The sequence below is a fragment of the Saccoglossus kowalevskii genome, chromosome 12 (genome assembly GCF_978046115.1).
Source record: "Saccoglossus kowalevskii chromosome 12, keSacKowa6.1, whole genome shotgun sequence".
NCBI classification, from domain to species: Eukaryota; Metazoa; Hemichordata; class Enteropneusta; family Harrimaniidae; genus Saccoglossus; species Saccoglossus kowalevskii.
In genome coordinates, this window is record NC_140652.1 from 36,240,271 (window position 1) to 36,254,933 (window position 14,663).

The window sequence follows — 14,663 nt, forward strand, 5'->3', positions numbered from 1 at the left end:
TGCCTTATTCATGGTTTTCCATAATCCAGACCTCAGTTTGCTTCTAAAAACTTACAGTAGCTATGCAAACCTAGAGGCTTTTGAGAAGGCCAGACTCTATGAGAAAGGCACACACTTCCTGAACCAAAGTGGAAGTTGGCGATACAATCTTTTTTCTGAACCCCTGCAAAGGCTGTGCTGATTCCTTAGAGAAGGGGCCATTGATTACAGCCTGAAATTTGAATTAGTTTTGCCTTTCCTCAAAAGATGGTCAATTAGCAGACTTTCATGTTGATGTTAACAATGTCTTAGAACAATAACATTTGTATATCTGAAATGAAGAGATTTCATTTCAGGAAGGCATGACAGTTGTATTAGCCAATGAATTAAATGACACCCATTTACAATATACTCTGTTTATTGTCACGGCAACCAATTACATTAACCATCCACCATTTGTATTAGTAATTTCACTTATAACAAGCATAAAGAATAACTTTTCAAATGTTAAAATCTAGAAAGCATTATGTGGCATGTTGTCGTGCAAATGGTGTGTTCTGAATTCAAATAACATGGAAATACAGAGAAATTATATCAGAATCGCAGTAACAGTATGTATGTATAAGATCTACAATTGTACAACTTTGTATTGTGACATTTCAGATAAAAATAAAAAAAACATCATTTGGAAATATACACACGTAATACACGCTCTGTGAATAAGCAAGAACATTAACAATAAACTTATATAAATAAACAAATTTGTCAGCTAGCACACCTTATGCATGTCCTTATAATTCATGTTCCAAATTAACATTGCAGAGTCTACGAGACCATTTGCAATGTTATGGTGCGTCTGATATTAGGTCTCCAGGTTACCCAGATATGCACCACGTGTCATGCTTATGTAAGTGTGAGTATAACTCAACATGGTGGATTGGATGACGTACCCGGACACAGATGTAAAGTGACGCCGATCTCGCAAAATAGTCTAATGCAAATTAAAATATGAAAATACATTGTTACATAGTCGCAGATTGAAAATAAAACAAACCACTTTGCTCTCACATATCAAACTTGGTAAAACCTCACAGTAAGAGGTCACTCGACATTGCAGTTTGACAATTTCCGACCATTTATTCCTGGCTTTTACTATTATCAGTAAGTTGACCTTTTACGACATTTTGTTCTCTCACTAGTATCAGAAAATGGCGCTGTTCTTTCGACAACGTAACGTCATCATATTATTGGTGAATTCATACTTCAATTGTCCAGTTTGACGCACCAATCAGAGTACGAAAAAGGGTGCCACACTTCTCTTTACCGTGTCTTGGATTGAAGGCATTTCTACGTTTACCACAACATCATCGTGTGTAACAACTTCTGTTTGTTTATAAACCCCTCCCTAAAACAAACGAAAAGGGAAATCAACAATTCAGAGGTGCATTAATGATGAACACAAACCTAATATATATTATGTATATGACTGCTGTCTATAAATAATGGCGCGCCACGTATAATGGTAATTCAAGACAAGGTTGACACAGGTTGTGCTATGTTTTTGCTTGGCCGCTGACATATCTAATATGTCAAGTTAAAATATATACGAGCACGTTTTCGACATTTGGCGTTGAATAGAATAAGCAGGTATATAGTGTTATTTATGGGTCACTTTTAAATAATGTTAGGCTGTTAACAGTGACAATGCATTTTGGACTATTTATATCACCGATAATTCTCTTGTTGGTAGGGACCAGCTAAGCACTGTCTAGAGAGCTTGATATCACGAAAGTAACCAAAGTAACAACCCTTTTATCTCAGAATTGACACTAAGATAAGTGTTTACTATCACAAAGAAACGTTTGTATCTATTTGAAATCTGGCACAACATACAGGACTGATTTGAACGATACTGGCCAAAACAAGACATTATACTGATGTGATATAGCTATAAATAGAAACCCTACAGATACTTGACTGCATGAAAGTCATGGGAACCTGGCAACCTCTCGCCGTCAATCAAATTATCAGAAACAATACACACACCACTACACAGAAAGCCGCCACACGTTATCTTTCAAAATGTACCAATCCGTCCAAACCAATGACAAAGTAAATTATAATAAAATCAACCACCTCTTGACATGCAATGCAAAAAACCATCTTAATATATCAAACATTTATACAGCCATGGAGGTATGATACAGTTAACCAATGCCCGTGGCTACACGTATATCAGAGGGGAAACTATTTTAATACATGGACAAAATGGGGAGGGATACCTTCAAACCATTGGCGTGATTGGCAGGGCAAAAACAAAGATAAACAGTTTGGACACTATCATAAGGTCCACTACCTAGTCACTTCTAATGTCCACATCGCACACTTACCTCTATATCGTCCATACACAGATCTTCTCGTAAAGGAGCTACTGCGGGTACAATCAAGTAAAACATGGTTCACAATTAGTTGACATGGTCAAACAATGTACTAATGTAACAATAAGAGGAGATTAGATCGGTTGGTTGGCAATGAACAAAAAGTGTGAACCGAACTATAACACTTTGAATAAATGAGCGACAATATACAATCGGTTTTTTTTTTACCTCAGTCTAATTCCAGCATTGTACAATATTGAAGGCTGATAACATAGACGTTCTCATATTAAAAAAAAATACTTAGAAAATATGCATGTACAAACTTGTCCTAAAAGGCAGTGGTTGAGCCACGTCATGTAGGATATGGCCTCCATGCAGCTTGTATGAGTCTTAGAAAACGCGTGGTTTGCTTATATGAAATTCGAACGCGAAGACGACCGTTCTTTAAAGCGAGATGGTCGTCACCTGCGCACGCGCGGGAATTGATTCCCAAGCGACGATAACAACACACGCTAAATACGCAAAGGCCCATGGGTAAACGCTTGTTTGTAAACAATGACACGCTATGGCCACCTGACACATGCGTAGGTGACGACAATCCCGCTTTAATTATAAGTATTGCGTGTGCAATTGTATTTGAAGCATGTGACCGTCACATGGCTAAGGTCATCCGCTCAACAATTCTATTTGATAACACTGCAGTAATCCCCCGGGATAAGACACAACTTACTTTTATTTGGCGAGTGTTTCCCACGAAAATATCGTACTTTAAGAAATAAATGTATAGCAAGAGACAAAATGGCGGCGAGCAGTAAACACACTATTAAAAGAATGACTGACAGCATCAGCCCAGATCCTGAAAAATAGATTTAATAAATATTATTTTGTTGCACGGTCACCGGAATGACGGCATTAAATAACGACGTGTGAATTCTTAACCCTTATCTGGTCAAGTACATGGGGCTAGCAAGATAAAGGTTGATTAATAATTGTATTTATGTATACTGCCATCAACGGTTGTATCGGTTCATCTACAACGGTAGCGTTAAGGCGACTGATCGGAATGTCATAACACTCAGAGTCACTGTTCTACTATCACCACCTTTATCTTGTGCATACACAGACGGCAAACAAAAATATGGTACTCAAGTACAGCCATAGACCTTAGAAAACAGGGAGATGCATACTCTGTCTGACACAAAGGAAAATTCGGTTTTCTATGTGCAATGTGGTTACAATTTCTTTTATGGATAATCCCATTCATGCATATACCTAGAAGATTTATACATGTGAAACAGTTTTAGTTGTTACTTTTTTACGCTTTTTTATATGTTTGATAAGTTCCTAGTATGCTGTGCCAATATTCACATTTGTCAGTGTATAACAGTTGGTCTATGTTATATTTGTTCTAAATATGATAAAACAAATCACTTGTTATAATGACACAAATTCTGACAGGTCATTGTTTACTTTTAGGCAGTAGTGTTTATTGTAGAGAAAATTGACCTTTTTGTTTCCCTTTCCTGTTTTTATAGTGAAAAAAATGTTAACTTTGCAATTTTTAGTTTCACTCATATAAGTAGAATGGAATTGGATATTCAGTTTTGATCAAATGTAATTATTCTGATTATATTCTAACCACAAAATTGCTATTTTGTTTAGCTGCACCCTGGCAGCCATGTTTGGCTTATGGAACAGGAGAGGATGTAACAGTGGTGTTGACATAGTTTTATTGTCAGTTCCTCTAACGTGTTAATTGGGTAGAGGATTATAACTAATGTTACATGAAAGGGATACCCACGGTAGCATGCCTCTGTTTTCTAAGGTCTACTAATAGAAAATTCTAAAACTAACACAAACATATTGAAACAATAGTAGGGTAACTTTGAATGTAAGGAAGTCAAAAAAAAACACAAGATAACAAAAAATAACTAAAATTATTAACCTTAAATTAACAAAAGGATAAAAAAAGTTTGAAAAAAAAAACAAATAATTAATAATCAAAACGAGACAAACAAGTTAAGAACAAACAGTTTTTTTCAAAATATACTTCAGAATGAACATATTCGTAAGTGAAATAAAAAACAATAACATAGAAAAATTTTGACAAATTGAAAATAAGTGATCATGATCTGGAAATCGAATTAGTTAGAAGAAAATAAATAAACGCTACTGGGATTGATAAATGTGATATATAGTAGATAATATTTGGTAATCGTTGTCGTGTTTCATCTTACTGTGTTACTTAGGATTACCAAATATGATTATAGAATAAAGATTACCAAATATTATCTACTATATATCATAGTTAGAAGAAACACGCACAGAGGAAAGGAAAAGACTTTGCAAATAATGAAATAAAATGCAGTTGAGAATGAAATTCATTTCATTCTAGATTGTGAATTACACAAAAAGGAAAGAATATTTAAAGAATGTAATATCAAAACAAACCAGGAAGTGAAAAGAATAAACAACTTTATAACAATAGTAGTATTGCATTTGGCCAAATATTAAAAACTACAATATACAAAACTAAATAGTTACACTGTATTGTTTATTTTTGACTGTGTGTGGGGGGGGGGGGAGGGGGTGCTATTTATGTCTTGTCCTTATCATACGTTACCCCTAGCTGGTACTGAAGTGGTGAGTTATGATAGTATTATGCTCACAATATGCCCCGCAAATAGAAATGTGCTGTATAACTGACGGAGCTGAACTGAGTACTTTTAATTGTTTATATCGAAATACAATATATATAAGAAATATATTTTGATGACAATGGTGTGGTGTGTGATAAAGCAAATACACGCTACCTCGTGAGCAAACCTATTGCTATTTAAAGCGGGAGGGTCGTCACCTGCGCACGCGCGGGAATTGAGTCCCAAGCGACGATAGCAACACACGATAAAAACGCAACGGCTCATGGGTAGACGCTTGTTTGTAAACAATGACACGATGTGGCCATCTGACGCATGCGCAGGTGACGACTCCCAGCTTTAATTATTTGTAACTACACAATCTACAAAAAACACTTCACGCGTGCTGTGGATACACAGACAACATCACTAAGCAGTAAAACTACATCAGTTTTATGATTATTTTATGACGTATTTCTTTGATTCGTCATGTGATTTGATTATGTGCTTTTAGTTCAGCACAATGCATATGGTGTTTTTCAGTAATAACTGTAAGAGTGTGCCACATCTGTCATGGTTTCTATTTATATATATGCCCTACCTTACTGGTACATGTTGTCTTGGGAGTTACAGGAAAGGGAGAAGGATAGGAAGGCAACCGTTTTATAGGATTACTACACAGTCTAGTGTAATGTATATAAGGGAGCGGTTTGGAGTGTGGCAACCATTAACTCAACGTTGACAAACCCGAACAAGTAATTCTGAAATACAAAATTAAAATAAATGCAACTGCTTATTTTTTAACACAGCCATATTGCCTAATTCAGCTTGCATTGTATATGTCTTAGTCGATATTTGGTTTTGCATTGTTTCTATGTCAAGATAAAACGACGTGGTGACTGAAGTCCAATTTATACGTGACACTGCCTTGATCTCTAGACTTAGTGCATGCAATGTTTATGTCTTTGGCGTTATTTCGTTTTGCATTGTTTCTATGTCCATAAAACGAAATGGTGACTGAAGTCCAATTGTATAAATCATGATGCTAATATGTTACACGTGCCTCCATATACATGTATCAATATATACCAGGACCTTGTTCTGTCTTATATCGTTTAAAAATGTCGCCATATTTTAACGGTGTGTTTACATAGCAACCAATGTTAGAAGGCTGCAAATATACCTTCAATATACATATATACATCGCCAAATTAAATCGTGTATTGGGGTAGATGAGGTTAAGGTAACTAGATGTCAGTTTCCATCATGGCGATTGAATAAACATTGCGTAGTCGACATAATGTAAATCCTGTATGGTGTACGAATGAATGTCTTATATCACGCTTGGTAAATGCCTTGCAGTATTACTGATTTCAAATAAAATTTATATCACTTTACTCGCCTGCAAATTTGACATGGAAGTCCATTATTAATATTTGTTTTAATCATATCAACGTCTCATTTATTTACGCCACGGTCGCCATGGTGATGAAAATGATTGATGGATATTATGTCAGGACTGATTAAAGACGGTCAATGTCGAATCGTGAAGATGACAAATCGTGGCCATGCGTTCCATGTTCAGTTTGTTGTCCTTATGATCGGATCAACCGTCGTAGTACAGATGTATACACAGCTAATAATGAGCATATTGGGTCGGTTCCGGTTTTTGATATCAGTTCTATCCTCGGGGGCGGAGCTACGTCACAAGACGTTCAACGTTGCTAAGACGCGCACCGCTGTACCATGCATTTCTATGGGCTCTTTTCGCGCTGCTGTGGAACGCCGGTCGAGCCGGTGAAAATTCGAGAAAACAACACAAACTCAACTTTGAAGTAATCCTGAACAATCAAATTTATATATGTTACACACGTAGGGCTAATCTGGTTACACTGTTCAGGGGACTCTCAACAACCATCCCAAAGTACCATTTTCTGTGAATTTTTGGCCTTTGTTTTCACCGCCATGGTTGCCAAGCGCTGAAAATGTCCGGATGTCCGCCCGAGGATTAGCTGTACATCTACCATTTTGTAACTATATATAACCCTTGACAATTGGCAGAAAGCATCCTCAACTTTCTGCTGGTAATATTAAAAAAGGCGCTCTCCGGATATAAACAATAACTCTATTTTGGATGGGCGGCGCGTAATATACTGAACAAATGCCAACATATGTTCGGGTATCTACGTTTACACTTCCGGTATTTCAAATGGGATAGAGGTATTAGTCAACGGATATCTTTGTCAATTGACCTATACCGAAATCGTTACTGCACACCCAATCGAAATCTACTCACCCATAGTTATTTTAACATGAACATGGTTCCAGGGTGCAAAACAACCACTGTGGACATACGATGAATGTGGTGATTCTCCTGTGTTGGATCGAGTGTGGACATACGATGAATGTGGTGACTCTCCTGTGTTGGATCGAGTGTGGACATACGATGAATGTGGTGACTCTCCTGTGTTGGATCGAGTGTGGACATACGATGAATGTTGCGGATTCTCCTGTGTGGGATGTTGTGGATTGAGTGTCCGTGTTTTTATTTATAATATGTAACTATTTAAATACATATCTTCATAAGGTATGCAATATTATTCTGAGGGCGCTGTATCAAATCAGTATCGCTACATGCACACATGTACCAAGTTTCATTATGTGATGTTTAGTACTAATATCACTGGAAGCCGAAAATTGACTAATCATTATGCAAAATAGGTTATTTATAATACGCATGTTTTTTACCCCCAAACTAATCAAACATGATTAGTCTATGTACCAAGTTTCAGCAAAATCCAATGAGTGTTTATTTAGATATCAGTGGAACCTACATACACACACACATACAGACACACATACATACAGACACACACACATACAGACATACACACATACACACACACACATACAGACACACACACACACACATACAGACACACACACACACACATACACACACACACACACACACACACACACACACACACACACACATACACACACATACACACACACACACACATACACACACACATACAGACACACACACACACATACACACACATACACACACACATACAGACACACATACAGACACACTAACTGCAACGACTCCAATTGTTTGTTTCCTACACGGGAGTCGAAATGAATGCTTTAAAACAATTGTTGAGAACACCAGACTGGTTGAAACTTTTTTTTCAAATCGCATTTCTTCATTGTGAGGATGTTCGTGAGTTGACATTGCTATTTTCCTGGGAAACCTCCACAACTGGAAAATTACCAAGGATCAACAAGGGGGACTACGACAACATTCGATGTTTTAAAATACACGTACATAATATACTATTTGAATTACGTTTCCGGTGTTCTATTACAGCTAAAATACCAGCCATTAATAACATATAGATATTAAAGCGGGACAGTCGTCACCTACGCACGCGTCAGATGGCCATAGCGCGTCATTGTTTACAAACAAGCGTCTACCCATGAGCCTTTGCGTTTATAGCGTGTGTTGTTGTCGTCGCTTGGGACTCATTTCCCGCGCGTGCGCAGGTGACGACCCTCTAATCGTAATCCAGGCTATACAAATTTGACGTAGTTCCACCACGTGACAAAACGGTAGCAAATGAACACAAAATTTCGTAATTTGATTGAACCAAAATTTACATGAGAAGTGTTGTCGTGTACAATTGTACAAGTGTGTAAGTGACAATAATAATAATCCGATAATCAATATGCACGATTTCAACATTAAACTAATCCTGTCTGTGGATCACCATGACCAAATGAATTAATATGCAAATTATTCAATTATTATGCATAGTATTAGGTATGTATATTGTTACATACGCACATGTACCAAGTTTCATTTAATACAATGATAAAAATTGGAGGAAATCTGAAAAAATATATAAAAATAGAAATTAGGTATTATTATTGATGTACATAATCGCAATACTAATTAGGTCATCGCATTATCCTAGAGTGACTGTCATGTTTACGCGGACCCCCCCCCCCCGCCGCCGCTGTCGGAGATTATATGTTTGCTTCACGCAATATACAGTGTGCAATACACATTTATTTCCCACCTAAGCTTAATGGACATCTGTTCACGCATGACTCATCGTGTGCCATCAAGCCTTCATCACTGAAAACAGTCTCTTTATATCATACATACTCAATTTTGTAATAACGTACTCTACCACTAACTGCGGCGTAAGTAACTCACCCCCCCCCCCATATATACATACATACTATGCATTTTAAGGCGAATGAAGCAAAGAGTAAACCAGGTCAGCTGTGATTGACATAACCATCACACGACAGATCAACCATACACTGGAAGTGACATGCTGTCTAAGACAGCCATACTTTGGCAATATGCTTTGTACAAAAATGTGAACATACCTTAGGCTTCAGACGGGTCCTTGGCCGAACACCTTGTTCTTGACAGACTGATTATGTTCGAACGAGTTGACCTCGTGGTACGCGTGGCCTTTTTAAATGACCTCTTACAGGACACGAAATCAGTGTGCACGATGCAGAAAAAATGATTTAAGATATAAATATATTCTCCAGTTCTGAATTAATTTATTATCACGTGACCGCCCAAATTACGTCAACGATATCTCTTACACATCCACTTTACTTAAGTCGATTCTTCCTAATACTTGCTTAACCGTGGTGCAATCAAATAAATCAGTTTCAAGAGTGTTCATAAGTTTGAAATAGTATATCTTGATTAAAACAGTATGATATTATATAATAAATACCTTGTTTTGGCAGTAGATATAACAGTATTAATTCGGTGAAACGCTAGTGCACGTGTGATTGGAATTATGTATCTAGGTAAAACCGGGCGCATGCGTATTACGTTATTTGTCTGTGTTCTTTATGCAATATGGACGAGAGATAATATTGTTGTTGGATATATATCTATGATTAAATACATTAAGATTTGTCAAACTGATAACACTGTTTTTGATGAAACAATGTAATTACTGCATGTATTTGTAGTTTGCTGTTTTCATCGAACAAACTCAGTTATGCAAACATATTAATTCATCATAATGTACCTGCTATCAAATGATTAAAACAAAATATTTGTTTCGTCCATATTGCATCTGTATTTTGTTTCATACTGTATTGTTATTCTGTTACTCATTCCATGTTCGATACTGAATAGACGAGACACGTGTTAGGATAGCGACATCACGTTCGCTCATTCGGTTCACACGTCGTTGCACTATTGTTTAGAATCAACAACTTGCATGTATAGGGTGGAGATTATAAACATAGAGGAATTTGATAAATCGATTGTTTACTTATTGTATTTAGTAGTTGCGACTTTGCAAGGCTTTAACCGTGAAACACATCTTTGGTAAACACGTGATCGTGCCAACGACTGCATCGATTGGCTGGTCGCATGGTTACTCTGCCACACCTTAGAGAGTTCACTATTAATATGGAGTTTGTAAACCTTTGGTAAGGGGAGAGAACGAGACGCCCTATTCATGACACACGACACAATTTCAGGGAAAGCACTTCACTGCTTTCCATAACAATATTTTACTCGCAATGCTGCCCTCAGCGATCATATTCAGTCCGCGAATCAAACAGAAGACCAAACTAGTAAACATGGATGGCAAGTAGATAAACGCGTATTTATGACGAGGCCCGTATGTCATATATCAATACAATCGATTTACATTTATACTATGCAAAAACAAATTGGACCATCTCAAATTTTTCTGCCCACCATATGTCAGATTTTACCATCTCAGAACAAGTTCTGCCCATCATAAGTCAGATTGGACAATCTCAAAACAGTGTCTGCCCACCGTAAGTCAGATTGAACCATATTAGAACTTTTTCTGCCCACCGTGAGTCAGATTGAACCATATCGAAACATTTTCTTCCCTCGGTAAGTCAAATTGAATCATCTCAGAACATTTTCTGCCCACCATAAGACAGATTTGACAATCTTGAAACATATTTTGCCCACCGTAGGTGAGGCAGAAGAAGTGCTGGCATGTTTTTAAACAGAATGTTTTAGAACGTGGCGTAAGTTTGTTATAAACATGCTTTGTTACAATCAGATCTGTATCTGAACTAATTTTGAATAAGGTATAAATAATGTAATCTTCTCATCCTTTAAAATACGAGGGGCGTTCCATAAGTATTGCCCCTGACCCACTTTCAGTTGTCAGATCTAGATGAAATTTTGCAAGTGTAATGATTTACATCTCTATGGGTTATGTTGCAAAAAACAGCTCTGAACTACTTGTGGTTTCTGATTTACAGGTGTTTAAACTGAGTCAGGTGTGAAATGAAGCCAGTTGAGTGTCCGTTTTTTTGTATTTGAAAGGACGCTCACCAAAGGAGACTTGAAAAGAAAGGAACTTATGGTGATGATGCCCCATCATATGATCTTGTAAAACACTGGCATCGTGAATTCAATCATGGCCGGAAATCTGTGGAAACAGCTTCCAGACCTGGTCTTCCCTCTTCTGCCATTGCTGGGGCATCTGTCCGTCAAGTTGAGGCAGCCATTTTGGAAGATCCACGCATTACTGTTCGCCAAATAGCCCAAGAGGTCAAGATTAGTACCCGGTCTGTGGAAACTATCCTTTTGCATATGCATAAGGTGTCCGTTGGCAAGATCATGCTCACAGTCTTCTGGGACCAGGACGGAGTAGTGCTGACAGATTTCTTGGCAAAGGGTACCACAATTACAGGAGCTTATTACGCTTCAAATTTGACGAAATTAAAAGAAGCTATCAAAATCAAGAGGCGGGGCAAGATCAGCAAAGGTATCCTCCTCCTGCAGGACGCTCTGGTCCAAAACTCGCATGTCGCCAGATCAGAAGCACGGGCATGTGGCTATGAAATCCTCCCCCGTCGCTCTCCTGACATTGCATCCTCTGACTTTCATCTCTTACCAGCCATGAAGTTATTTTTGAAAGGAAAGCGTTTCCAAGATGATGCAGCCTTGATTTCTGAAGTTACGACGTGGTTGGAGGATCAACCTGGGGTTGGTGTCCAGAGCTGCATTAAACGATTGGAGAAATGCATAGCTCTGGGTGGTTCCTATGTAGAAAAAGACTAATAACTCTGCCAAGTTTCATTAACCTCCTGCTATGGGAAATGGATCAGGGACATTACTTATTGAACGCCCCTTGTAAGCGTTTGGCAATGTTCCGATCATGAACTCATATAGCGTAAACTTGTATAATTTTGTTGGAGTCAGTGTGCATACTCATCATTGGTCACGTTTTTAAGGGATGTATATGGATACAGACATTTCTTGCTATGAACGACATGTCTGTCATACTGGATGCAACAACTCGCATTATCTGTTTTTTAGTTTCTCGTGGTGACGCTGTTTTCAGATATCTCGTGGTAGCACTGTTGTATGATATGATGGTGGCACCATTGGTGGCACTGTTGTCTAGTATCTCGTGATAGCACTGTTGCCTTATATCTCGTGATAGCACTGTTGCCTAGTATCTCGTGGTGCCACTGTTGTCTAGTATTTCGTGGTAGAACTGTTGTATAGTGTCTCGTGGTGGAACTGTTGCCTTATATCTCGTGGTGGCACTGTTGCCTAGTGTCTCGTGGTGACACTGTTGCCTAGTATCTCGTGCAGGTACTGTCTAGTATCTCATGATGGCAGTGTTGTCTAGTATCTCCTGGTGGCACTGTTGTCTAGTATCTCCTGGTGGCAATATTATCTAGTATCTCGTATTGGCACTGTTGTCTAGTATCTCGTATTGACACTGTTGTCTCGTATCTCCTGGTGGCACTGCTGTCTAGTATCTCCTTGTGGCACTGTTGTCTTATATCTCCTGGTGGCACTGCTGTCTAGTATCTCGTACTGGCACTGTTGTCTAGTATCTCCTGCTGGCACTGTTGTCTAGTATTTCGGACTAGCACTGTTGTCTAGTATCTCATGATGGCAGTGTTGTCTAGTATCTCATGGTGGCACTGTTGTCTACTATCTCGTGGTGGCACTGTTGTCTAGTATCTCATGGTGGCACTGTTGTCTTATATCTCCTGCTGGCACTGTTGTCTAGTATCTCCTGCTGGCACTGTTGTCTAGTATCTCCTGGTGGCACTATTGTCTAGTATCTCCTGGTTGCACTGTTGTCTAGTATCTCCTGGAGGCACCATTATCTAGTATCTCGTGGTGGCACTGTTGTCTAGTATTTCGTGGTTGCACTGTTGTCTAGTATATCCTGGTGGAACTAATATCTAGTATCTCATATTGGCACTGTTGTCTAGTATCCCCTTGTGGCACTGTTGTCTAGTATCTCTTGGTGGCACTGTTGTTCAGTATCCCTTGGTGGCACTGTTGTCTAGTATCTCCTGGTGGCACTGTTGTCTAGTATCTCCTGGTGGCACAGTTGTTTAGTATCTCCTGATGGCACTGTTGTCTCGTATCTCCTGCTGGCACTGTTGTCTGGTATCTTCTTGTGGCACAGTTGTCTAGTAATTCCTGGTGGCACTGTTGTCTAGTATCTCCTTGTGGCACAGTTGTTTAGTATCTCCTGATGGCACTGTTGTCTCGTATCTCCTGCTGGCACTGTTGTCTGGTATCTTCTTGTGGCACAGTTGTCTAGTAATTCCTGATGGCACTGTTGTCTAGTATCTCCTGGTGGCACTGTTGTCTAGTATCTCCTAGTGGCACTGTTGTCTGGTATCTTCTTGTGGCACAGTTGTCTAGTAATTCCTGGTGGCACTGTTGTCTAGTATCTCCTGGTGGCACTATTGTCTAGTATCTCCTTGTGGCACTTGTCTAGTATCTCATGTTGGCACTGTTGTCTGGTATCTCATGTTGGCACTGTTGTCTAGTATCTCCTGGTGGCACTATTGTCTAGTATCTCCTTGTGGCACTTGTCTAGTATCTCATGTTGGCACTGTTGTCTAGTATCTCATGTTGGCACTGTTGTCTGGTATCTCGTGGTGGCACTGTTGTCTAGTATCTCATGTTGGCACTGTTGTCTGGTATCTCCTGGTGGCACTTGTCTAGTATCTCATGTTGGCACTGTTGTCTAGTATCTCATGTTGGCACTGTTGTCTAGTATCTCCTTGTGGCACTTGTCTAGTATCTCATGTTGGCACTGTTGTCTGGTATCTCATGTTGGCACTGTTGTCTAGTATCTCCTGGTGGCACTATTGTCTAGTATCTCCTTGTGGCACTTGTCTAGTATCTCCTGATGGCACTGTTGTCTGGTATCTCCTGGTGGCACTTGTCTAGTATCTCATGTTGGCACTGTTGTCTAGTATCTCATGTTGGCACTGTTGTCTGGTATCTCGTGGTGGCACTGTTGTCTAGTATCTCATGTTGGCACTGTTGTCTGGTATCTCCTGGTGGCACTGTTGTCTAGTATCTCATGTTGGCACTGTTGTCTGGTATCTCCTGGTGGCACTGTTGTCTAGTATCTCATGTTGGCACTGTTGTCTGGTATCTCCTGGTGGCACTGTTGTCTAGTATCTCATGTTGGCACTGTTGTCTAGTATCTCATGTTGGCACTGTTGTCTGGTATCTCGTGGTGGCACTGTTGTCTAGTATCTCATGTTGGCACTGTTGTCTGGTATCTCCTGGTGGCACTTGTCTAGTATCTCATGTTGGCACTGTTGTCTAGTATCTCATGTTGGCACTGTT

The 14,663-nt window shown here is 39.0% G+C and overlaps 1 long non-coding RNA gene across 1 annotated transcript; it reads right to left on the reverse strand.

Moving 5' to 3' along the window:
* Positions 1-379: 379 nt before the first annotated feature.
* Positions 380-9,453, reverse strand: LOC144351981 (uncharacterized). The gene is made up of 5 exons (XR_013420512.2): positions 9,404-9,453; positions 7,290-7,503; positions 3,088-3,213; positions 2,370-2,410; positions 380-1,384 (listed from the first exon to the last, which is right to left on the reverse strand). It is a non-coding gene; the product is annotated as an uncharacterized LOC144351981 (long non-coding RNA).
* Between the last annotated feature and the right edge of the window lie 5,210 nt (positions 9,454-14,663).